The sequence below is a fragment of the Lactuca virosa genome, chromosome 9, assembly GCF_052849685.1.
Source record: "Lactuca virosa cultivar CGN04683 chromosome 9, Lactuca_virosa_CGN04683_v6, whole genome shotgun sequence".
In the NCBI taxonomy this organism is placed as follows: domain Eukaryota; kingdom Viridiplantae; phylum Streptophyta; class Magnoliopsida; order Asterales; family Asteraceae; genus Lactuca; species Lactuca virosa.
Genome location: NC_136434.1, coordinates 12,069,371 through 12,093,036, shown reverse-complemented (window position 1 = coordinate 12,093,036; position 23,666 = coordinate 12,069,371).

The following is a 23,666-nucleotide window of genomic DNA, read 5'->3' as shown; positions in this document are numbered from 1 at the left end:
TCTTGTTGAGCAAAGATCGGTTCTGAGTGTAGCATGCGGCTGCTACTGCATCAACCCAGAAGTATAACGGAAGAGAAGCGAAACTAAGCATGGTTCTGGCTGCTTCACACAAAGATCAGTTTCGTCTTTCAACAATCCCATTCTGTTGTGGTGTATAAGGAGCTGAAAAATTGTGAGTGATCCCCTTGTCAGCCAGAAAGTCTTCAAAATCGTTATTCTTGAATTCCAGACCGTTGTCACTTCTGATATTCCTCACCGTTTTCCTCAGTTGTACTTCTACTTGCTTGATAAATGTCTTCAACTTGGGAGTTGCATCTGATTTCTGTTTAAGAAAGAAAACCCAGGTGAAGCGCGAAAAATCGTCTACTATAACAAGGATGTACTTACTACCACCGATGCTCTCGATAGCCGAAGGTCCACATAGGTCAGTATGCAGAAGTTCAAGAGCTTCAACAATCTTCGTATTGATTCGTGTAGGGTGGCTCTTTCTGCTTTGTTTGCCCATCTCACACGCTGCACACAGATGTTCTTTGTCAAACTTGAGAAGAGGGAGGCCTCGAATGTGATTACCAAGCACCAACTTATTAATGTCTTTGAAGTTCAGGTGCGATAGTCGCCGATGCCACAACCAGCTTTCATATGTGTTTGCCTTTGACAGCAAACATATTGCTGGTTTTCCTCGTATTGGGTTGAGATTTAAAGGGTACATCTCTCCCTTGCGTTCAGATTTCAACAGAACCTTCTTAGATTGTTTCTCAATTATCTCAGATCCCTCATAATCAAATGAAACCTTCAAACCTGTGCCCACAACTAATTGTGACACACTAATGAGGTTATGCTGCAATCCTTCCACATACGCCACTTTTCGAATCAAGAAATCTCCATTTGTTATCATACCGTATCCCTTGATTGTTCCATAGGAGTTATTTCCATACTTTACACACCCACCATCTTTCAGGGACCGAAACTCCCTCAGCTCTTCCTTCCTTCCTGTCATGTGATGCGAGCAGCCACTGTCTATATACCATTCATCATCGAACTGCTCGTCACTGATTACCTGCAAATTTAAGCAGATTTAGGAACCCAAAGTTTCTTGGGTCCTGGTGAGTCTTTCACAGAAAAAGGAATTACAGAAGAAATATTAACCAAATATGTTCTTTTTACTAGAGTGGTTTGATCTTTTCTTTTAATGGTATACACCTTGATTTTAGTTTTATCTTGTTTGATTTTTGGTGCATTACTTGGTGTGTTGTTAGATGGTTTAGGATTTTTCTTTTGACTCCTAGGGTTAGCTGATAATTTCTTATTATGGAACTTAGAATCTGATGCTAGCTTTCCCTTTCCTTTGATGTCCTTCACAGGATTTGTTTTGCATTGGGACTTGGAAGGACCGAAACTAGACTTAGGACCGAAACTGGACTTAGGACCGAAACCTGGCTTTCGGTTCTGAGTGACGGTGTTGGGACCGAAAGCGTACTTTCGGTTGTTAACCATAACGTTCGGACCGAATCTTATCTTTTGATTATGTGAGCCTGTGTGGGGACCGAAACTTAACTTTCGGTTCTGAGAGCCCTTTTGGGGACCGAAACTGGACTTTCGGTTATGAGTTTTGGAATAATAGGAACTTGGGCTGAAGTTTTCTTTTCCATTCAGTTTTTCCTTTCCTTTATCCGTTGATTCTTTCTTATGAGGAACGTAGTTGGGATTTTGAGATTCCCAGTGACGTTTTCGCTCATTCAGATTCTTTGCGTATCTTTGATTTCTCAAGCGTTTATGTTCAGCTAAGTCTTTCTGAGATTTGTGGATATTGAAGCTGGCTTTTAGCTTCTCCTTTTGACTTTCGGTTGTATTGGCTGGAACAGTTGATTCTGTCATTGGTTCTTCAGGAATTTCCTTAGTTCCACTAGTGCTTGGTTTGTCAAAACTTGAGGGTTTGTTGATGGGTTCGACAACATATCTTCCTTTAACCCTCCATGAAGTCTACTCTGATAAGCCTACTGTTTCGTCTACGTTGTCGATAGGGGCAGACCAGAAGTAATCGTCGCATCCTTCAGCATTGTCTTTGTCTACCAGGATTTGTAATCCTGCTGTCTGTTTAGCAGTAATTCCTGTAACTGCATACACCTGATTCGGCACCATTTGAACCTTTTGGTAGACCATAGCTTTTTCTTTGAGTTTCCTTGTCTTGTCTTTTGATAAGCGAGCGAACTCAACCGAATTTTCAGATATGAGGGGTTTCTCATTCTCGGTTTCACTCTTCATGAATTCAGAGCAATCAATTTCGTCTTCTACAGAGATTTCACTCATCTCACTTTCCTCATCAAATTCAGACGTATTTTCTAAGTTCATTTTATTTTCTGAAATCAATTTTGCATTAGACGAGTCAAATGATTTAATAGTTTCGGACTTTATTTTTAACCTATCATTTTCATCTAGAAGATCTTTGAGCATACATTTATGTTCATTAGAGTCAATGAAGGTTTCTATCTTGTCCAGTCCAATTTTGTAATGAATGGACGTTTCTTCTGAGGACACAATAGATTCACACTCAGCGATGACCTCATCCTCCTTAAATTCAAGGAAGGGTAAGATCATTTTGTGAATTTTCTTTCCTATCTCACAATTTAAATGCAACTGAGCAATATTAGTATATAAGCGCTTAGCAATTAAATAAAAAACATTCCTTTGTTTTAAAAACTTTAAATTGTCTCTTTGCAAATAAATACTTTCGTCCCTAGCTCTATTCAATTCTCCCTCCTTTAGCTCAATCTACATCCTCCTCTCCTCACTTTTTGAAGACACCCTGCTGAGTTGGTCAGTTAGGTTAGAATTCGCTAAGCGAGTTTGCATGAGACTACCACTTAAGTTAGAAAATTTAAATTTTAATTAATTTAATTCTCCTTCATAATATGTTATTGGAACTTTAAGTGATTCAAGGATGGATTGTACCTTTTTGATCAGCCGATCGCATTCGTTGATCTTCTCACTCACAGGCTTGGCTGCAAAACACTTGTCCTCAGTCAAGTTCGGTTCCTCACTTGCACTTTCGGTTGATGCACCATGTGTGACCATTAAACATTTACCAGTCGAACCTACTTCCTTTGCCACATACGCCCTTCCATGAGTGGGCTTTCTCACCTCTTCATCTTCAGAATCGGTTGACCATACTTCAACGCCACCGAACTCATCTTCACCTGCATTCTCTTGCACAATCAAGGCATTTATAGAGCTGTTAGCTGCCTTCTTTTTCTTGATCTCTTCCAACTTGCGCATGTAGTACGCCTCATCATCTTCACCATCTCTTTTCTCAGCCATTTTCCTAAGCATGCAATCTTTGGCAAAGTGGTTCTTGCCATGACAGTAGTTGCAGTCGAACCCAGAGTCTCCTGCTAGTTTGCTCTCCTTCTTATCTTCATCCTTTTGAGAAGAGACTTTCGCTTCGTCCTTCACCTTCTCTGAACTGTAACTTCCCTGCCGTTTTCGGTTCTTGTTGACGGGAAATTTTCTTCGTGCGAACTTCTTTGGATTGGTGACCATCAAAGCATATTCCTCGCTTGTAAGGTCACATTCACATATATCAGACTCTTCTTCTTCTTCTGCAATGCTTTTCGCTTTTGAGACAAGGGCCAGCGATCCCACACCAGAGACTACTTTCGCTTCTTTGGTTACTACACTTTCATGGGACTTAAGTATTCCCACAAGTTTCGCTAGTGAGTAAGATTTAAACTGTTCATGCGCTTTCACAGTTGAAACCACAGCCATCCATTCTGGTCTTAGACCGTTCATGAAGGTCACCTTTTGCTCAATCATCTTTCTTTCTATTCCATGCTTGATCATCTTACTTAGGAGATGATTAAATCGATCGAAAGTTTGTATGAGTTTCTCCTCTGGTTTCTGTTCGAAAACTCCAAATTCTGACAGCAACAAGGTTTGAATGGAGTGTTCCAAATCTTCATCAGTTGAATAAAGTTCTTTCAACCTATCCCAGATTTCTTTGGCCGTTGTGCATGAACCAACCAACCGAAAGGTGTCAGATTGCAAGGCGAATCTGATCATTCTCATGGCCTTCACATTACATAGCAATTTGTCTTTCTCATCCTGTGGCATCTTATCTACATCTGCCACCAACTTGTTAGATTCCTTTTGGGACTTAACCGTTGTGTTCGTTCCCGAGTGAACAAACGGCCTAAGCGTGATAGCTTCCCAGATGAGATAACCATTGTCTTCAGATCCAACCACATAGTCTTCGAAGTGATGCGCCCATAATTCATAGTCTTGAGTGTAGAGAATGGGTATTCTGGTTGTAGATCCAATGCTGTTTGAGATGTTGATGGGATTTGTTTGCGAATCTTCGTGAGACATGGTGAGCTGCTAGAATCAAACCTGTAAACTCGAGATTAGGGTTTTATCAGAAACAGAGTTACCGTCGATATGAAAAAGATGGCTTCTATTTATACGATAAAAGCGGAAACCCTAAGGAATTCTGAATACAGAAGGAATGTGTATTGATCACACAGTCTCCTGCTCTGATACCAATTGTTAGAACAAAGTTCTATTAGGATCGTTAGATTCTATGCAAGCAAACAATTATGAACGTAAATAAGAACACGAGTATGGCTTTGAATATGTCGTATGATTAATGCTTCAACACCTCAGAAAGCCTAGATTAAGAACTTCGACTGTAGAGGTGTTTAGGGTTACAAAACAATAAACATAATAATCAACACCGTATTATGCATACATGCATGCATACTTATAGTATAACCCTACAAGATAATCACGGATGGACAGGCCCAATCCGGATACAAAACATAAAGCTCAAGACGCAACACAATTAAACTCTACAGCGTGCAAGTCCATCAACGGACAGAAACAGTTTTAAGAAGATTAGTATTATATTGGTTTGGATTCTTAAAACGGTCGTATCTTTTGCATACGGACTCCGTTTTGGACATTCTTTATATTTTCGGAAACAGGAAACGTGTACTAAAAGACTAGAGTGTTTTCTTTGCTCACAACTGCTTAATACGAAATTTCAGTTTTTTAGACGCATTAACTAGAGTTTCAGTTTGAGCTTTTTGATTCGTTTGCCAGTTTACATATTTGGAAGTATGATACCATCTGTTATCTTATAATAGTTGTAATGACACTATATATTTTTCAAAATACGCATTTAAGCTCAATAGTTCAAATTACAAGGAGGTTCGCGGTGAACTGACTGTCTATAGTTTTAGACCAAAATTTTGGGATGTCACACAATATTATAATTAATTTGTTTTAATTACATATTTTGCATCAAACAAAGAACCCGATTACACATTCCCGTTATTCTCACTCCCTGATCGTAATATGATGATCTCGTGAGACTTATCCTAAAGGATCACTGAGTAGACAACGCCGCTTTAGGGATTCCTTATCAATATATGCCAACAAGGGAACCATGGAGTAAATAGAGTACCCATATGAATATATAGTTCATTTTCATCTTCAGGTCATGGAACTGCCCATGTGTGGTTTAATTATCACCTACAAGTCGAAGACTTGCTTGTGTGTGGTCCACATAACATCTACAGGTAAAAGGCCTATCCATCTATTGTTGATTAACACCATCAAGTTGTAAATTTGCCCGTGTTTTGCTTATAAACACCTACAGGATACAAGCCTGTCCATGTTTCACTAGACTTGTCTACAATAGTCTATGGCCGTCCCCCTATATCCTACTAGATGACTAATCCCTAGTAGTACAACAGTACAATGTTGGTTACAGCCTCACATCATATTTTACTTTCCATAACCCTTCACTACCCAATATGCTTTAGGTATGATAAAATAAATAGTTTAATAATTTATCAAAAAATAATTTAACCAAGTAAGCCATATTGAGCAAAAGTATTGTAAATACGGATAATATGTACACATAGCATCTAAGCAATTAAATACTTCATATCTATGTGTAAAAAGAAAGTAACTATGCACTCACCTATTAAAAGTTGATGATTTGTGATTACGGTCGCGCTTCGCCTCATCAAAACTCAAGGAGTTGGTAATGTAATTAATCTTGAGAATTAATGGCCGCATCAAACAATTTCTCAGTTAATTCAATACAACTTCATATTGGCAGAATGATGATCAAGATAAGAACTTACCTGGTGGAGAATGATGTTAATCTCATGGTCTTCACTACCTTATGATCAATGATTTGACAAGACGATGCACTCTTATGATGGAGAAGATTAGGCGATCGATTAGGATTCTTAGGGTGTTGTTATGGAGAGAAAGATGAAGTGTCGTTCCTTATAATCTGATCGCTTATATAAAGTACATCTCTTGGGAAATCTATATTAGGCCCCTCATGTATTTGTTATTACAATCAATCCTATCAATTAATGTGAGACATAAATATGAGACCTAATTAGTCATTTAGGCAAATCTTAGGATACAATTACTATTTATATCTTATGAACTTAATTAATTACATAAACGTTCCAAGGACATATATAATTGGTCGAAGGCTTGTTGTAAACGAATCCGCTAGCATATATTAGAAATTCTTGTGTCCGATACAACATTTTATTCCTCCAAAATCCCCTTATATTTAATCATTAGGCATCGATACAAAACTCACTTTTACTTGAACTGTTACTATTTGAATAATGTAAGATTGTGTAATTATCACAATCATTTCTTAATGCCCTTTAAGTAGAGTTTTCAATTATGAGTCACTTAATTAGTTTTCTCAAAAAAATTATATAACACGTCTTATAATGTACTACAACATGTTCTCTCATTATTGTTGAAATATTCGTCTGTTATCATTATGAATCCTCCATAAAATTGGCCTTATAAATAGCACAAGAGTATATCCGAACTTTAACTTCACATTAATACCAAAACCACTATAATGGTCAGTGTGAGTAAGGAAGAGTATTGTTGCAAGCATTATTAATTCCTCCCACTCAACTTGAGGTATATTAGGCTACCAAATTTATGATGAATTTTTTGTACTCATAACTTCATGTAATTTACATACCATTGATGAGATGATATTTGATTTCGCTCTAAATATTAGGAGCTACAACAAGAGTAACAATGATTTATGAGAAATTTTCTTTCTTTAGGTATATCATGAATACATTTTCCAAAACACAAATCACTCTCATTTAAAACATTAAAGGAAATAATTATTTTTAGTGGACTGCCTAGGCCATCTTAACCTACATAACATTTATCAAGTTTATTGAGTTTGAATATCAAACTCTTAGGTGGGAAAACTAATGTGATATTTTGTTTCCCTCCAAGCTTGTTACACTTATTATTATGATATATTAATTATAGATTTAAGTCTTTAAGTGGAACTTATCATTATGAGGTATTAATTATAGATTTAAGTCTTTAAGTGGCACGTTAGTCGAAATGGGCATATTTATTTTAAGTGTACCTTTAATAACCTCTTGACTTTAATATTTTAATCAATCCTACTAATGTTGGGCTTCTTAAGAAGTAGCCACGTCTTATATTACTTATACTGGTATGAAAAATATGTAATTCAATTCGATATCACAGTGAATGTTCCGAATATCCAATAAAGAAACAGTTTATTATCATTTGGTTAAGTTTTTTTTAATGGTTGATACTATGTTTGTAACACCCACAAACTAGAAGGCCAAATAAGGAAAAAAAATCTTCAAACCAGAAGGCAACTCGTCGAGTTCAAGGGTGAGAACTCGACGAGTAAGAAGGTTGTCCTACATTTTTTTGGAAGACCAACTCGACGAGTTAGACTGGGTTTGGGAAACCCTAAATCCAGGATTTTGCACCCTATTTAAGCATCCTAATCCCCACTTGCTGGCCTCATTTCCAGCCTCTAAGTCCCAAACCCTAGTTTCAGAAACCCTAATGCAATTGTGAGCTTGTGAGCCATTTTTGAGTGAACTTTGTGTGTTTTGAAGATTGTGAAGAAGAGGAGAAGCTTGAGGATTCAAGGAGAAGATAGTAGATCCAGACACTTCCTTTCATCCTCATCATTTTCTGGTAATCAAGTCTCTAACTTGCTTAATAGTTTCTTAGATATCCTTATTTTCACTTTATTGGGTTTTTGGTCCAAGAGGCTTGATATTTGGGATATGGACGTCCCAAGTGAGTATACCTTCAGATATGAGATTATAGAGGGCTTTCATAGCATAAAGGTGAAAAATTATGGCCATTGAAGCCCTATGCAAGCATTAGGATGACATTTTTGGCCTTTTAAGCCCCAAAAGGCCATGCATGGAGATAAAGGCAGAAAATTTACGTGTTCAAGTAGTGATTAAGGTCTAGATCTCAGTTTGTATGCTTTAGCTTGGAGTATTGATAGTTTGTGGACCAAGATCTAGGTCCTAAAGAGTTAGGGTTTGAGCTAAACCCATGAAGTAAGGGTATTAACAGGTAAAGTTGGAAACTTTACCCTTAAAAGGACATTTCCAGTGTATAGGTGGAGTATGGAGCTTAGATCTGAAGAATAGAGGCTTAATCCGTTAAGAAGGGCTTAACAGACTGAGGAACTCGACGAGTCCATATAGGAACTCGGCGAGTTAGGTTGGAAGTTGCCCGATCCTGATGAAAGAGGAGGCAACTCATCGAGTTGCTGGAAAACTCGACGAGTTGGGTCGGGATTTCACGATTTTGTGCATATGGAGAACTCGACGAGTTGGTTCGAGATATTGCGTTCTGTGATTTGTGGGAACTCTCCGAGTTAAAGGATGACTCGACGACTTGAGTCAACTCGAGCGTTAACTTTGATTTTGACTGAGCGTTGACTTTGACCTTGACTTTGACTTGGACCAAGGTTGACCCTGGAGGGTTATGAAGTATGGAAAGGGTTCAAAAGGGTTGAGTAGAGTCCATATTTGGACAAGAGTATGTGAGGGGTAGAATTAGGGATGATCATAAGCGGGTACCCGCCTATTTTTGCTGGAACCAGAACCGCTCCCGGAACCGGCGGTTCTTAAGTTATTGGAACCGGAACCGGAACCGCCTACACCGGTTCCTAGAAAATTGGAACCGCTCCCGGAACTGCCGGAACCGGTTCCGGGTACCCGGCTTCTTCAATATAGAGCATGAATATTAACGTTTACAAACATCAGATGTAAAAGATATGATAATAAAACAATTATAAAAACTTGATCTTTTACATAACTACCTATTAAAATTTAAAAACACTTCCCATAATTAAAAAACATCATAGAAAACATTTCCAATGAAGTGAAATTTAACAAGTAGAGATGATGAAAATGAAAAATTACAAACAATAAACATAAAACAACAACAGGAAAAAACAACACAACAAAAACAACATAGCCTTGAATTGGATCCATTGATCTTGTCAGCTCATCGAGAACAGTATACTGCATGCATATTCCATCACAATCTTTAAGTTAGACCATTTGAGTAGCAAAAACCTGAAATTTAGGGGCAATGTTTTGGAATAATGGACGAATTAAGGGTATTAGTAAAAGAAGTAAAAAAGAATATTAGTAAAAGAAGTAAAAAAGAAGAAGAGAGGCTATGGTGTCGGCGTGTTCTTTTTTCTTTTCGTAATAATGAATATCAAAAACCCTAAAACGACTAAGGTAAAGAAATCAGGTATAAGTTCTTTTGCCCTATTTTTTTAAAAACAAAATATAAAAATTTAATATATATTTTTTTAAGAAAAAGGCGGGTACCCGGCGGTACCGGTTCCGGTTAACCGCCGGTTTCGGGTACCCGGTATTGGAACCGGAACCGGCGGGTATCCAGCGGGTATCGGTTTCGTAAAAATAAGAATTGGAACCGGAACCGCTTAAGGCGGTTCCGAAACTTTAGGAACCAGAACCGGAACCGCCTAAGGCGGTTCCAGTTCCAGAACCGGCAGTTCCGGTTCCGAAAGCGGGTACCCGCTTCCGCTGCTCATCCCTAGGTAGAATGGTCTTCTACCCCGGTGAGGACTTATGGTTAAGTTATGAGAATCTCGAAGTTATCTAATTTGTATGATGATCAGTAGCTCGGGGATTCGAGAGATTAATAGTTCGGGGATCTGCCAGCTAGCAGCGAGAGGTTTATTCGTGGGATTCTGCAGTCAGCTTGTGAGGTGAGTTTTTAATGGGTTTTGAGCATTACAACATTCCTATGGTACACATGCAACCCTAATTCTTTGTATCTAGGTTTTTCTCAAGTTATACATGCAAATCAATTATCCAAAGCAAAAACCCTAGATCTAGTATATACAATTCGAAATTCACATATATGTTAGGGTTAGAAGATTACCTCACTTGTTATATTGTAATAACAAGAACAATCCTTGCTAGATCTTGACTTCTGAAAGCCTAGTGCTCCAAGTGTTGCACCTCTAATGGAGTCACAAACACCCAATGCAAAGAATGACTTAGGAGAGAGGTGAAAATTGGCTACTCAAGGGGTTCATAAAGCTTAGGCCGAAATTCCTTATGGAGGGGTTCTATATATAGTTGTGGCTGCTATGGTTTTCAAGTGGAAACCCTAATTCCTTGCTTAAGGCTTAAGCAACCCATGGACCCCCTCTTTAGAGCCCTTGGAAGAAATCTTATGGGCTTACCCATAAATTTCGTCCACTCCACTCTATGGAGTCCATCAGCCCAGTTTTGCAACTATCAAGGATTTGCAAAACAGTCCCTCTATTATTAATCAGTTCCTTTAATCCCAAAATTAATATCAAGTTAATTTCTGATTAATTACTAATTAATAATATGTTTCCCAAATAATATATTAATCTTATAATTTATTAATAAAATCATTCTGAGTACCAATTTATTATTCATATAATAAATCCCACTCTCTCTCTCTCTCTCTCTCTCTCTCTCCACTAGTCATCCCATCAAGTTGCATAAGTGAAGGCAACCCAAAAGGACCATGCTCATGATCAAATCAAGTACATACCAAATATAGTTATGGTCTTAGACACCTAATCCAACGGTCTCCCACTTGGATAAGTCTAATAACTATTATTGCAAGTATGACTTCAGAATCTGATTAGCAATCATAGCTTTCAAAAGCCGCTGTCGAACTCTGATCTTATCATAAACGCGTCCTTTAGATAAGGGATCAAATATTCCTCAGTTCTACAAGATATCTTATGGACATGAGACATGGATTATTATCATTCTCTCTGTCTAAAGTTTGTTTCCCGAATTTCCGATTTATGACGATTGACTCGGACTACAATTGAACACATCAACTTAGTCTAGGTTTGGCCAATCGCTTAGGGTGTCATCACTAAATCATCGAGGGGCCCACAAATATCGCTTTTACCCCATCTAGAGTAAAAGGAACGGATAAACTTTGACTCATATGCTTGTACTATTTACTCATCAAATCACACACAACAATACGTTTTATAACATCAAGTTACAGATGCGTTTACGTATTATCAATGCGCAACCGACTTGTAAACAATAACTATATGTCTCCGTTTCAAGAATATAAGATATTATCATCTTACAATCACTCGTGATAAAATGCATGAAGTGATTCAAATGAGAGTGGGTTTAATCCAATACTCAAATTCTTATTTCAGGAGTACTCACGAACACTGCAGCAAACATTTGCTATGTCTAAGCACTTAGACAATCTACAGTCGGATTCATGACAGTCTTACCTCATTACTTACTTCCAAAGTATGATCGATAGTGGATGTTTGAATAATATTATTATTCGGGAAGTAAAACATGCAAAGTGAAACACAAGAATAACCTAATTCGATATGGTCTCAAAACTTTTGAATATAAATAAAACACTTATTATTTAATCACCACATCGATTAGTCCTTACTCATTGTATAATGTTTCGAACAATTAACTCAATACTTAAATTAAAACAATAGTCATCCCATGCTCCAAGCATGCACACGATGTTTATCTATGGTCCTTCTTTTGTGAAATAGATCAATTGAATTCATTTCCAATGATGCTCATTTCACAATTTCCTAATCCTTACAAGTGTAAGAATACAAAATTCTTTCCACTAATAGAATGTGTTAGAGTCTAACCTTTCATGCAATGATTCTTTTGTTATGTCGAGGCTCCAAAGTCAAAGAGACTTGGTCAATGATATTACAAATCATTCCATTGGAGATTGTTACTAGACAATTCCCTAGATTTGAAGTCTCACATTTAAGGAGCATTCCTTGAACATCCTTCTTGCATAAAAATTTCTAACTCACACATAGATCTCAATATCCAACTCCCATTATGGAATCATTTCCATAATTGCCATATGACAATCTATTCTTAATAGATTCCTATCTACTCAAAATTATATCAATATGGTCCATACATTGCTATACTTCCAACTGTCCCAATCAACTAATATTTGGCAAACCTTAGATTGTCCTTGACAGTTGTTTAACAAATTTAGTCATATCCGGTTCTGGTCCCTTTCCCCTCTTAATGCGCTAGGCATTTGGAAAAATCAGAACAGGTGAATATTATAACATATGTAATCGATCCAATACCTGAACCATATGGGATACGATTCATAACATGATACTTGACCGGTCTCTTGCTAAAATATTCCCATATATAGAATTTCCTATGTTGAAACATTTCAACAAGACATTCATATATTCTCATGACTAAGTCCCATTAAAGTTTCAATCTAAGTTATTAGATTTGAAATGAAGTATTAGTGCTCTCTCCCTCAAGTCTTACTATAGCAAAACAATTTCCAAATTCTGCAAATTTGCAAATTTATAACTTTGTTTCCTATAAACAACATCGCCAACTTGCAACACCTTACACAATAATCATGCTCCCACTAGCATAACAATTATGTTCTTACTAGCATAACAATTATGCTCCCATTAGCTTTGACATGTACCCAGAAATTTGTTGGACTTCTAGAAATCAATACTTATTGACTTTCTTACCAAAGTTCAGATTTCTGATATGCGATGCTTTGATAAGTCTCTATTTAGACTTCCCAAGCTCATACACCTTTCATTAGACAACTTATGTGTGTGTCTAAACCTTTTCAGAATTTATAGCAATAAGTCCCGAATGTTCAAACTAATTGCCATCTCTCACAATTCGAACTATGAAAAGGGATGCCATAATCATACTCGAGTTTGAGAATGCAATCATCAAAACTGCTAACTCTAATCCTTTAAAATCTACTAGTGAAAGCATTTCCTCACAATCATTTTCATGAAGTAGAGACAAACCTCTTACCACTTAGATTTTATGGTGTATGTGTTCCTATCCATGTGAACTTGTCATTTCGAACCACTACCACAAGACAAGGTCTATGAGAAATTCAAACTTATATGGACTGAACCTGCTTATTCTTAATTTCTTGCCATCCGGCAGTACAAGGGCCTACCAGTGCCTTCAGATTATTAAGCAGCTCACCCATACTGATCAACATACTTTCACTGAGCAAGGTACTTTGCCTTATGAAATCAAATGAGAACTCATAGAACTCACATGCACAGTCAATTTAACCGGAACAGGCACATAAATAAGAATATGTCAACACAATAGGTTATCAACCTCAGTTCGTGTGCTAGTGATAACTAAAAGGTTTATTCTTGTTTAGTTCTTGAAACTATTCAAGACCATTAAGACCCCCACTGACCTCTTGACATATAAGATTCTCTGTCAAGCAACATTCCTTGACAAACAAATATTCAAGAGTTAGTGTGGATTCTTATCAAGATAACACTTCATGTAATTGGTCTTAGTTGGTCTTTGTTTTAGCCAAAACATCACAACTACTAATTTCAAATGTGCAGAGTAAAAAAAATTTCTAGTCCACATTTCATGAGGTGTTGTAAACCTACTTAGAACATGTAGTTTCTAGAGTATGACTCTAAAACTTGATCTTGGATCGAAGTCTGACTCATCCTTTTGATTCAACCATTTCAACAATTCCTGATACCTCTTCTTAGTCATGTAAATGCACTAAGGTGTCCTTAGAGGATCAATTGTGACATGGTTCCATAATCATTAGGACGATCATAAAACACGATACTAAAGTACTCTCCTTTCCTTTCAGATTGGAGAAAATTTTATCTTTCTGCCTAATTGATTCTTCCTATTCGTTCTGCTATACATTGAAACTTTTACAAGGTATTAGAATCACACTTAATCTAGTAAGTATGACCATATTTACTAAACTATCAGTAAATCATGACAAATTGACTTTATTGTCCTTTGTGGTGGATCTGACCAGTCCACATCAATGCGTACTAGATCCTTTAGTCTTTCACTTGAACAAGGAATCAATCTCAATTTCCCAAAGATCAAGATTCTCATACATCACATAATTCAATATTGCATGATTCCAAGTTTCTGTCCAATTGAAACTTCGGTGATGAGAATCCTTCCTCACTTGGTAAATTAAGACACTACCATAAACGATGTAATCAACAATCAAATCCATTTTCAACATGGTAACAATAGAAATATAAACACCAATTATCACAAATGCCATTGCAAGGATACGTAAAATAAGATAAAATAAAAATTTACTTTATTTAAAAAATTGCGGAAAAACTTGTCCTTACAACGCAAATACAAATAAAAACTATGTTTCCAAATATTCCTAAGCAATCTATCGTAACTCTAAGTAGCAGCTCAAAAATGCGATCATCGAACCATGTGATTAAAATTCATCTCTTCATGATCAGACTCAACTTATTCTTCTTTTAAGCTTCCTTCCTATTCTTCGATCCTACAAAACATCAAAATGCAATCTTATCACATCATGTATTAAGAATCAATAAATAGGAACTTAATAGAGTTAGATAGTGGACATACCTAAAGTAGAGTCGTACAATTTGACTTTACTATCATTGCAATCTTTCAGGTAGGTACGACAGCTTCGCATCCAATGCCCCCTCTCTTGGCAATAGAAACATATGGACTCTTTGGGAATGACACATGGGACTATCTCAGAATTTGCCTTTCTCTTAAGATCAAATTTTTTGACCATGGCCTATTTCTCTCCCTTAGGAGGAGAAACCATTTCTGGACCATCACCTTTGCCATCACCAATGTTCATGGAAATTTGGGAGATTGATCCTTCAAACTCTTTTGCTTGACCAGTTCTCTTCAGCATTTCTGCTTCAGCAACAATAAGAAATTATGTTAGATTAATAAGGGTCATGTCGTGATCTATCATATAGTAGTCCTTAACAAACTGACCATATGAATCAGGAAGTGACTGAAGAACCAAGTCAACAGCTAGCTCCTCTGGGAAAACGACACCCAACATTCCCAGTCTGTCAACGTGCGACTTCATGTTTAGAACATGTGCACATACAGAGTTTCCATCTTTATGTTTGCATGTAAATTGGGCTTGAGTAACCTTGAACTTTTCAAGTTGTCGAAAATGTGGGTCAGGGAGAATCACTGGAGGAGGTGGAGAAAGAGAAGTATGATTTCTAGTTCCACCTTTGTACGAAGAAGGGATTGATCTTTCACCTTGATCGACACGTGGAATATCATCTTCATGAGGAAAGCCTTTTCCAAAAGGATGAGGAAGACCATAGTTGTCAAAACTAGACATCTACAAAAGAAATTCAAGTTAGTTGATTTAATCCTTAATATAACACCCAAATGAAATATTAAGGCTAGGACCCAACATAATATTTCACAATTCGGAAGAGGGATGCCGTAATCCAATTGTAAATTATATGAAGGTAGGTAAATGACGATTGACCAATTCCACCACGAAAACAAAATTTTAAACGAATTAGGTTTTAGATGAAATTCCTAGATCTTTTGAGATTCATTGAACTTTTCAATGGCATGTTTAATCTCGATTATGCCCTTCAAGTTTGTGACTGGGATACCGAGGATCACAAACAAGGTCTGAATAACTAATCAATGTGCCAGTTAACCACACACGCTCCATCAATCTATGATAATTTATGAGCTACCCATTGCCATCCTTCGTTAGTCCACATTAGTGTGCCGGTTAACCACAGACGCTCCACTAACTGACCAATAAGGTTCAATGTGCAATTTCATCGGTTAGCATCAAATTCACATTTTTCCTAAAGTAACTAAGATTGGGAATTTATAAAGGCATTTAGTTACTTTATACTCCCTCCGTCCCAAAATTATAGTCCATTTTTCCTTTTTGGTTTGTCCCAAAATAATAGTCCACTTCTAAAAATAAATAACATTTTTACAAAAATACCCCCTCATTATTACTTATCTAACTAAGCATTTAATGGAACATTAAATGCAAAGTAAGGACAAAACTGTCATTTTATTAAATATAGTTAGTGGTAATTAATGTTTTTCTTAATATGTGTGTTTTTTGTCCGTGGACAATAATATTGGGACGGAGGGAGTAATTCATTATACTTTTAATGAGAGTTTAGTGTATTATCCTACCCGTTCAGCTAACGACCCTCCACTAGTCAAGGATGCGGTGGGTAAGAGTGGATACCCAATGACGGTCATTTTACACGATGCTTCCTTAAACACCTTTTATAGACCAGCTTCGTGAATGAAACCTACTAACGGTAAGTCTGACCTTTTCTTATACATATATATAAATTAAACCTTTAATAGTATAAGGGTGTATTTTAAACTTTTAAAATACTAAGTGGTTTAACTTTTAATAAATAAATCTTTTAATTTAATTAAATTTACACCTATCTATTGATTTATTAATAGTCTTTTAATTAAAGCATTTAATTAAACAATTAATAAAATCCATGTTGGTGTATTTTTTAAACTTTTAAAATACTAGGGGTTTAGAATTTAATACCTCAAAATTAAAACTTTTAATCAATTTTAAATTCCAAAACTTGAGGGCAAATTTTGAAACTTTTCAAAGCTTCTAGATCAAATTTAAAAAAATTTAAATTAATCATATAATTTATCCTTATTATAAATTTGACCTTATCTATTTTACTTGCTAAGAAAAATTGAAATCAAATTTTACAAATAATTAATTTATCACATAATCTCATATTTATCTTAAAATTTGACAATTATCTTTCAATTAGATGATGATATCCATTACCATATCAGAAAATTCAAATTTAATTAGTAAAAACAACTTATGGTAATCATCCAAATCTAATTTAGGCCAAAAAATCCGAAAATATACCAACAGACGAGTCTCCACGTCGTGTCATGCCACAACAGGCCATGGAGGACCAACACGTCGTGTTCATCTATGAACACGTCGTGTTCATCAGGCAGAGACAAAAACGATTTTTCTTCCAGCTTTGAACAAATCATAAATGCATCAAATATAATAGAAAAACACACTAGGCTCTGATACCACTGATGGGTTTTGAGCATTACAACATTCCTATGGTGCACATGCAACCCTAATGCTTTGGATCTAGGTTTTTCTCAAGTTATACATGCAAATCAATTATCCAAAGCAAAACCCTAGATCTAGTATATACAATTCGAAATTCACATATATGTTAGGGTTAGAAGATTACCTCACTTGTTATATTGTAATAACAAGAACAATCCTTGTTAGATCTTGACTTCTGAAAGCCTAGTGCTCCAAGTGTTGCACCTCTAATGGAGTCACAAACACCTAATGTAAAGAATGATATAGGAGAGAGGTGAAAATCGGCTACTCTAGGGTTTCATAAAGTTTAGGCCGAAATTCCTTATGGAGGGTTCTATATATAGCTATGGCTGCTAGTGTTTTCAGGTGGAAACCCTAATTCCTTGCTTAAGGCTTAAGCAGCCCATAGACCCCCTCTTTAGAGCCCTTGGACGAAATCTTATGGGCTTACCCATAAATTTCGTCCACTCCACTTTATGGAGTCCATCAGCCCAGTTTTGCAACTATCAATGATTTGCAAAACAATCCCTCTATTATTAATCAGTTCCTTTAATACCAAAATTAATATCAAATTAATTTCTGATTAATTACTAATTAATAAATGATTTCCAAATAATATATTAATCTTATAATATATTAATAAAATCATTCTGAGTACCAATTTATTATTCATATAATAAATCCCACTCTATCTCTCTCTCTCCACTAGTCATCCCATCAAGTTGCATGAGTGAAGGCAACCCAAAAAGGACTATGCTCATAATCAAATCAAGTACATACTAGATAGTTATGGGCTTAGACACCTAATCCAATAGTTTTCTCCTGTAGGAACGGGTCGAAGGCACCAATGTCAGCCCGTTTATCTATTTTAATATGTTTTGGACTTCGGTCCGATGCCAGGGTAAGCCCGATGAATGATTATATGGTTCTGGAATTCGGTCTGATGCCTGGCGGGGCCCGAGGAAGGTTTATAGGTATGTTTCTGAACTACGGTTCGATGTCGGGTGGTACCCGATGAAGGAATGCATGTTTAGTTATACTTGTTGTCTTTGTGATACTTGTATGTGTCTGGTAGGGAGGTGAGTGTGGGCTGGGTCCCGTATCTCATCACTAGCTGAGTGTGGACGGGGTTCCATATCTCACCATTAGCAGAGTAGAGGAGGGGCCCATGATAGGCGGGGCCTTAAGACTAGAAGATATAGTGTTGTGTATGATTCTTTATGTACTAGCATGATTATATGTTAATGTTTGTATGTGCATAGTGTTGGATTAATGTCTAAGTCGATAACTATAATTGGTAAGACTTGACCCGACCCGGCATGGTCCATTTGGGTTGCATGGCATCGGGACAATTAGATAGACAAGATGAGGAAAAAAGGATACTAGTGATTTATATTAATATATTATAAGTTCTAATATATTAATATATAATCATATTATTTATTGATCAAGAATTAATTTATAATTAATTAAGTGATCAAAAGGAACTAATTAAATATGGACTCTAAGATATATGTGTGTGATGGGACAAGTTCATTTAGGTTGGGCTAAGCTTTCATGTATAGTCCATGGAGTGTTTAACCCATGGATCATATGAGATGAAAGGTCATGGGTATTAGGGTTTAACCCTAATCTCCACACTATATAAAGATGTCCTTGGTTGGTGAAATGGGCACTAGTGTGTGTACACAAAAGGGCAAGACCGATTTCACTAGAGAGAACCAAAGTATCCTTATTCTCAAGGTTATTCCAAGTGTTCATGGTGTTGTGTGAACCATTTGAGGTGTCACACTTGGGGCACTAGACACTCAAGCTTCATGAAGACAAGTTACATCAAAAAAAGGTATGTATTCTATCTATTTTATTACCCCAAGTATATGATATTTGTATGCTAGTATAGGGTAATATCTTGGAAACTTCATATTTGCATGTATAATAGAGAAAACACAGATCCAAGGTATTTAGGGCTGTATGTGCACCATAGGATGTTGTAGTATACTAAAACCCAACAGTGGTATCAGAGCCATGGGTTGTTTTCTATTATATTTGATGCAGATGTATTTTTTTTCAAAGTTGAAAAAAAAGGAAAAAAAACATGAAGTTTGTCAAATTTTGAAGATAATTAGTTGATTTTATGAAAAACTAATTATTTGTAAAATTTGAGTCACTTTACTACAAGAGTTGAATTAGGTCAATTTATTAAAAGATAGAATGATGTGATTATTTTATTTGTTTTAAAAGTTTGATCTAAATGTTTTTAAGGAGTTACAAATTTTGTCATAAAATTTTGGAGCTCAAAAGTTTTTTTAAAGTTGTGATCTTAAGTGTTTTGAAACCTCCATAAGTTATGGATATGAAAAGGTTTTAAAAAAAATTGATTCAAAGTTTTTATGGAGTTACAAAATTTGGTGTTAATGTTTTAAAGAATTCCATAACTTATTCTTAAGTTATGGAACATGAAAAGTTTCATCATAAAACAAACATTTAACTCCATAAGCTATGGATTACCAAAAGTTTTATGTTTCCTTGATTTATGAGTTAGTTTAGATTAATTGAAAAAAATATATTGTGTTTTTGTTGTTTTCAATCCTAATTAATCTAGAGGTAGTTCATAAAATGTGTTTTTGTAACTTGTCCTCAAGTTACATAAAAGGTCACATTTATGAATCTTAAAACTCATAAAAGTGCCATAGGTTACATAAAAAAAAATGAAGAGTCTTTTTCATTAAATAGTATTATGACTCCATAACTTGTCCTCAAGTTATGGATGTTTAAGAGTCACTTCTTTAAAAGTGTTATTAAAGAATAAGAGGTTACATAAAAAATGAAGAGTCTTCATTTTAATGAACCATTAAACTCATAAGTTATGAAATGAAAAGTTTTGAATAGTTTCAAAAACTTGCCCTGAAGTTTTGGAATTTGTAAAGTTTTCACTTATGAATATTTTAATTCAAAGTTAAGCCCTTAGAATTTTAAAAGTTAAAATTCAACCCTTATACTTTATAATATTATAAGTTAATAATATTTATATATATATATGTATAAGAGTAAAGTCGTCTCACCATTAGTAGGCCTCATTCACGAAGCCGGTCTATAAGGGGGGTATAAGGTTACTGCCTATAAAATGACAGTTTAATGGGTGTCCACTCTCACCCACCGCTTCCTTGACCGGTGGAGGGTCGTTAGCCGAACGGGTAGGACAAGGACTATAATTCTCCCTTCATTAAAAGTATTAATGATAAATACTAAGTAACTAAACTCTTATTAATACCCAATCTTAGTTACGTAGGAAAATGTGAATTTGGTGCTAACCCATGAAATTATACTTTGCACTTTGCTTAAGTCAGTTAGTGGAGCGTGTGTGGTTAACCGGCACACTAGCTTGATTTAACAAGGTAGGCAAAGGGTAACTTAATGTTTATCATAGTATCGGTGGAGCGTGTGTGGTTAACCGGCACATCGATTGAGGGGTAAATATTAAGGGTACCAAGTATATTTGCATGGTTATTCACACCTTGTTTTGTCATCCTCGGCATCCCAGTCACAAAACCTGAAGGGCACACTCGAGATTGAAACATGCCTTTGAAAAGTTCAATGAATCTCAAAAGAATCTAGGAGTTTCAAAACCAATTAAAACCTAATAATACATTTCGTTTATCTTGGTGGAAATTGGTTAATCGTCATTCACCTACCTTCAAATATTTTATAGCTTCGATTACGGCATCCCTCTTGCAAGTTATGAAATAGTTTGCTGGGTCCTAGCCTTAATATTTTATATTGGGTGTTATATTAAGGACTTTGGATCAACTATCTTGAATATCTCCCAAAAAGATGTCTGGTTCAGACATCTATGATCCTCCCAAATCTCTTGGAACTTCACTTCCTCCACCTCCTCCAATTATTCTCCCTAACCCACAAGTTCAAGGTCACTCAAGCCCTATTGGCAAGCAAGGTCTATGTGTGATCGCATCTTGGAGATGAAGTCACATATTGACAAGCCGGGAGAGTTGGGTGTCAAACTCTTGAGAAAGTTGGTGGTTCAGTCACTTTCTAAGTCACATAGTGAATTCCTTTGGGACTACTATGAAACAGACTATGACATGACCCTTAATGATCTTATCTATTTGCTTGATGCTGCTGAATCAATAATAATTTGGAGCACTGGGAGAGCAAATTTGATTAGTAGATCAACTTCCCAAACTACCATGGACATTGACAATGGTAACATTGGATATCTAGAAAAGCCTTCTCTTCCTAAGGAAAGGGATTGACCATAGTCAACTAGGTTGACCAAATGGTAAAGAGAAAGGCTAAGTCTGCGATAGTCCCATGTACCATTCCCAAAGGGTCCCTATGTTTCTCTTGCCAAAGGAAGGGGCATTGATTGCGAAGCAGCCTATTTACCTGAAAGATCATAAGGTTGATCAAGTCAAGAAGATTGACTCTACTTCAGGTAAAGTCCACTATCTAACTCTGTTAAGTTTCTATTCTGATATTCTTGTTACATGATGTGACTGGGTCACATGTTGATGTTTTAAGAATCAAAGAAAAGTGAAGAAACTTAAAAGAAGTATATGCTGATTCTGATCGTGAAGATGGATCTCGATCGCATGGTTCTGTGATCAGAATTTTGAGCTGTTGCTTAGGAGTTATGATATATTGCTTAGGAATAGATAACAACAAAGTTTTTCATGTGCTTTTGCACTGTAAGGATAGTTTTTCCGCAAAGTTTTTAAAATAAAAGAAAAAAAAATTGATTTTATTTATTTTAAAATATCCTTACAATGGCATTTGTGAAAAGGAAAAAAATTGTTGCTTATATGATTCCACTGACAGCAATATTGGAAAATGGATTTGATTCTTTCATTTGTGGTAGTGTCTAATTTACCAAATCAGGAAAGTTCCTCATCGCCCAAGTTTCAATTGGACCGAAACTTGGAATCATGCAAGTTGAATAGTATGATGAATGAGAACTTTCAAGCATTGGAAAATCAAGACTAATTACTTGTTCACATGGATGTGTGAGTCAAGTGAAGGACTAAAGGGATCGAGTACACATTCTTGTGCACTGGTCATGTCTACCACAAAGCTCGTTAAGACTATTTGATTTACTAAAGTTTAGTAAATATGATTATACTTACAAGTTTAAGTATAATTCTGAAACATTGGAAAAGTCTCAATGTATGGTAGAACGAATGGGAAGAATCAAATTAGGCAGAAAGATAAAAGTTTCTCAAATCTGGAAAGATGGGAGAGTACTTTAGTATCATGTTTGTGATCATCTTAATGATTTAGAAATCATATCACAATTAGTCCTCTAATGGTCATCTTAGTGCATTCTTATGACTAAGAAGAGGAGTCATGAATTGTTGAAATGGTTAGATCAGGAAGATGAGTCATACTTTGTTCCAAAACAATTCTTAGAGTCATACTCCAAGATTGTAACTTGAGTGACATATCTTAAAGAAAGGTTTAAAACACTTGTCAAATGTAAGAGTAAAAGTGTCCTACTCTTGTACATTTGAAATTGGTAAGTTGTGATGTTTTGGATAAAACAAAGACCAACTAAGGCCAATTGTGTGAAGTGTTTGTCTTGATAAAGAATCCGCACTATCTCTTGAATATTTGGCAAGATAGTCTTATATGTCAAGAGGATAGTGGGAGTCTTAAAGATCCTAAAAAGAAATTCAAGAACTAATCAAAAATAAAACCTGAGGTTCTTCACTAGCACACGACTTGAGGTTTATAACCTATCGTGTTGACATATTTTGTGCCCATTCCAGTTAAAGTTAGCTTTGCATAGGAGTTCTGAAAGTTCTCAATTGGTTGCATAACAACTTGGAAGCAATGGCAGGCCCTGTACTGCCAGGTGGCAAGAAGTTAAGATTGCATAAGTTCAGTCCATATGAGTTTGGATTTGTCATTATCCTTGTCTTGTGACTATGGTTTTGACGATTCACATGGATAAGAACACATACACCATAAAATCTAAGGGTCATAAGGTTTCTCTCCGATTCATGAAAATGATGGTGAGGAAACACTTCCACCAAGTAGATTTGAAGCAGATGGCAAAAGGTCTAAACAATTGAGACTATGATTACGGCATCCCTTTTCATAGTTCTGAAATTGTTTAGACACATATGCATGCTATCTAAGGAAAGGTGTATGATTTTGATAAAGTTTTATCAAATCATCTCGTATCAGAAATCTGAACTTTGGTAAGAAAGTCAATAAAGTATTGATTTCTAGAAGTCCAGCTGATTTCTGAGTACATGTCAAAGCTAGTGGGAGCATAAGTGTTATGCTAATAATCATCATGTTAGTGGGAGCATGATAATTATTGTTAG